The sequence below is a fragment of the Sinocyclocheilus grahami genome, unplaced genomic scaffold (assembly GCF_001515645.1).
Source record: "Sinocyclocheilus grahami isolate Dianchi unplaced genomic scaffold, SAMN03320097.WGS_v1.1 scaffold175.1, whole genome shotgun sequence".
NCBI classification, from domain to species: domain Eukaryota; kingdom Metazoa; phylum Chordata; class Actinopteri; order Cypriniformes; family Cyprinidae; genus Sinocyclocheilus; species Sinocyclocheilus grahami.
In genome coordinates this window covers 949,989-954,342 of record NW_015505354.1, presented here as the reverse complement: position 1 = coordinate 954,342, position 4,354 = coordinate 949,989, and the positions used below count along the sequence as shown (strand labels likewise).

Genomic DNA, 4,354 nt, shown 5'->3' with positions numbered 1-4,354 from the left:
TTTCTCCCATCTCCCGACTGGATCTCTGGAGCTCAGCCACAGTGATCCAAGGCTCTTCTCCCCCGATAGCTAAGTTTGGCCGGACGGTCAGCTTTAGGAAGGGTTCTGGTCGTCCCAAACGTCTTCCCTTTAAGGATTATGGAGGCCACTGTGCTCTTGGGAACCTTAAGTGCAGCAGACATTTTTTTTGTAACCTTGGCCAGATCTGTGCCTTGCCGCAATTCTGTCTCTGAGCTCTTCAGGCAGTTCTTTTGACCTGATGATTCTCATTTGCTCTGACATGCACTGTGAGCTGTAAGGTCTTATATAGACAGGTGTGTGGCTTTCCTAATCAAGTCCAATCAGTATAATCAAACACAGCTGGAATCAAATGAAGGTGTAGAACCATCTCAAGGATGATCAGAAGAAATGGACAGCACCTGAGTTAAATATATGAGTGTCACAGCAAAGGGTCTGAATACTTAGGACTATGTGATATTTCAGTTTTTCTTTTTTAATAAATCTGCAAAAATGTCAACAATTCTGTGTTTTTCTGTCAATATGGGGTGCTGTGTGTACATTAATGAGGAAAAAAATTAACTTAAATGATTTTAGCAAATGGCTGCAATATAACAAAGAGTGAAAAATTTAAGGGGGTCTGAATACTTTCCGTACCCACTGTATATGGGTCAGCCAAAGACTGTAATGTCTATAACAGACTAAAATGCAATTTTGAGACTTACTGACCACACTGATGTCTCGAAAGCTTTTTGTCTCCATCTAGATTTCTCTCTCTCTCTTTAAAGCATAAAGGACATGTGAATGACCACATCTAGTGCACTCAGTTGCTTCCATCACCTAATTTTTCCAATTCAAGAAGTCCTTTTACTAATAAACAAAACATGCACAGTAGGGGTGTGCCATATCATACCGTCCACGATAATACCGGTATAAATTTTGACATGATTGTGACGAGTGGGGCGGGGCCGAGAGCTGTGGAACGGAGCGAGGCCGGTGGAGTAAGTGGTAATGCGCGACACCTGCACCACTCACCGGTCTCGAGTCCCACGGAGGAGCTCCGGAAGGATAAAAGGAGGAGTGATGACAGTGAAGGACGAGAGAGGACCAGGCCTGGACTTTATTTTGTGTTTTGGTTCAGTTTGTGCGTGGAAGTCGTCCGTGAGGGGCTGTCGCTCTATTTTGTGTTTATTTTATAAAAGTTTTGTTTAAACGTTCACTGGTTCCCGCCTCCTTCTTCCCGAACTATGAACTGTTTTACGATGATAAAAAAAAGTGTCATATCTAGGTATCAATGATATAGCGACATGATGGCGTATGGTGGATATATGTTCCCTAGCGCGCACAACAACAACACCACAAACCCAATAGGTGTGTTCGACTTGAAGCAGCGCTGCGCAGACTGATCGGTGTATGACATCAAAGAATCGCGAGAGCGGCTAGAGCATATTTGAACACACAGCTGCTGCTGCCACCTTATGACAATAGATTTACACTTCAAATTAAATAGTCTGTCATCGATGACAGTAGCTCATTGGAAAAGGATGGAAAATGCCCTTCATTTTGTTTGCTCTAATAAATGCTGCTGCAATCACCAATAAAACATTCCACGTTTTTTTTTTCTATATCAACATAAATATCGTTATCACAAATATTCTTGAAATATCATGATATAATTTTGAGGCTATATCGCCCATCCCTAATGCACAGAAAAAAAATTGTCCTACAGTACTATAAGAAGAACTACTAAAAACAGAACTAGCGTAATATGGGAATTCAGACCATCTGCATTCAGCCAACAACTTCTTTTTCTCATGAATTATACAATAATGTCTACATTTATTTTAAAAAGAAAACAGGAAACAAAAAGAGTGAGGCAAAAGAGAGGGACACAACAGAGACATTCCACCCCTTTTAACTCAGCCCGGCTCTCAGGGGGTCAGACTAAGGAATGCAGTAAAGCCGCTGAGCTGAGAAGACCAACCAATCAAGCAAATCAGAGCTCAGACAGAGAGAGAGACAGAGAGAGAGAGAGAGAGAGAGAGAGAGCGACTGTATGATCAGAATTAACACAAATTCCTCTGCTTTGTCTCAGTCTCTCACTCTACATGCTAACATCAGTTGAGAAAACCCAAAAAGAGCAGATGTAAGTTCTAGTGAGGGAATTAAACAGTGAGATCATTAAATGTCTGATTGTTTTTTTTAAAGGGGTCATATGATGCGATTTCAAGTTTTCCTTTTTCTTTGGAGTGTTACAAGATGATTGTGCATAGATAAGATCCCTGAAGTTGCAAAGACTAAAGTCTCAAAACCAAAGAGATATTCTTTATCAAAGTTAAGACTCTGCCACGCCCCCCTAAAACGGCTCGTTCTAACACGCCCCCACATATCTACCTCACTATGTGGAAATATTTGCATAATGCCGCCCAAATGTGCACGCAAAGAAAGAAGGCGTGGTTTCAGTAACCGCAGTTAGTGTTGAAGCAGCCATGTCAGGGAGACGCTGTGTGTTTCTAGGCGAAAGCAAAAGCACTTTATTTGGCCTTCCGAAAGTAGATGCATTTAGGAATCTTTAAGATAATTCTGGAATTCAGGAATCGTCAGTGGGGGGAGTGAATGACACTCTCTTCCATCCTCAATACTGTTTTCTTCATTGTGGACACTCTTACATCATTGACTCTCACGCTTACAGAAAATACATTCTAAAAAACACCTCTGGGTTCCACAGAGGGGAAAAAAACCATCCAAATTTCAAACAACATGAGGGTAAGACAATTATCGCTGAATTATTTATTTTAATATCCATGATTCACAAAAACATGCTAAAACCCAGCAGCTACACACGTTCTCCAAGTTCAGCCGCACAAATCAGATGACCTTAATCGGGAAAGTGGAACAGTCAGGCCGCAAGAATTAAACTAATTATGCTATTGGCTTCAGATTGAATCAGCCAGTTAGCAATCATTCCAGCTCACTCATTATATAGGCCTCTCAATTATGATTGAGAGCTTCATCAATATTCTATTTATTGTTTGGTAATTGACGTGCACACAGTGTCCGGCGGCTGACCTTGTTCTCGGCCTCTGGCAGATTAAGTCTGTGCACGAGCTCAGGCCACTCAAGCCCAAGGCAGAGAGCGATTTCTACTGGCTTAACATTGGCACAAGCACACACAACATGCACACAAAAACATAAATATTTCCCATCTCCTTAATGCATGTATGACCGCAGCAATAAAACAAGCTGATACAGTGGCACGCTCATAGATAAATTAGAGATGATTCATGTCATTAATATGTAAACTCATTGGGAGCACAGACGCACATAAACAAGGTCATTCTTCTGCTCAATGTCTCTCTCAAACACAATGGTTACACTATATGCAGTGTGTGTATTCAGCTGCGAGGAGCTGATACAGGCCATCAAGAGGCTGAAGATAAAGTAATTGAGAGAAAAGACAGACTTTGAACACACACACAGAATGCTGTTGCATTACTGACACCGCTGTTATCTCACTAAGCTGCGATTATGTCTGCAGACTGCTGAGGTGAGATCCCCCAACTGTGCATTTGAAGAGCTTTTTTGGAGAGCTTCCTTACTGTCTCAGTGCTTCCTGTCTGATATGGAAATCCCCATATGGTCTATTGTCATGCACACACACACAAAAACATCCTCCTTTCCAAAAACCCATGATGAGTTGTTGACAAAATGATGAAATGTCAATGTAGACAATGACCTTTAACACTTTTTTGGTTTCATCTTACTCCACTCACTAAATGGTATTATTCACATGCACAAAATGGACATTTAACTCCTTATGTGTCTTCCTAACTCTCAAAAGACGGATACTACTGCTATCTGCCCAGAAAACAGAGCTGGTGCACAGGATGTGATGTCATCGTGACCAGTAGTAAACAACTGCCCAGTGTCTTCCTCCAGCATGTTTTTTTTTTTTGACCTACGAGTGGAAATGAGCAAGATAAACAAGGTTTTTTTTAAATGGTTAACTAACATTAACATTCCATAATTAAACATTAAAAAATTGTGAATGTTAGTAGTGAAAGCAAGAAAAGTAGGGAAAGCATTAAATACATTTTTTAATAAAAAAATTTTTTTTAATTCAGTTGAACAAAAATTAACCACATTTCTTACTAAGTATTTTAAGTCAATAATTAACAGCAAAATTATAGATTTTTAAAATTCTGTAGCATTGTCTAAATAAATTTAATTTATAGAAAATAAAAATGTCTAAAACATATATAACTGAAAAATCAAACATCAAGCATGCAGTAAATGTAAGCATTTCAACGTTATAATGTACAATATAAAAACATTTTTAAATAAATTTTATATTATA

The 4,354-nt window shown here is 39.5% G+C and overlaps 1 protein-coding gene across 1 annotated transcript in view; it reads right to left on the bottom strand.

Annotated features, from left to right (window-relative positions):
• Nucleotides 1-4,354, bottom strand: part of LOC107593713 (polypeptide N-acetylgalactosaminyltransferase 1-like) — a 100,720-nt gene that overhangs the window by 81,132 nt on the left and 15,234 nt on the right. The gene's annotated exons all lie outside the window — the stretch shown is intronic.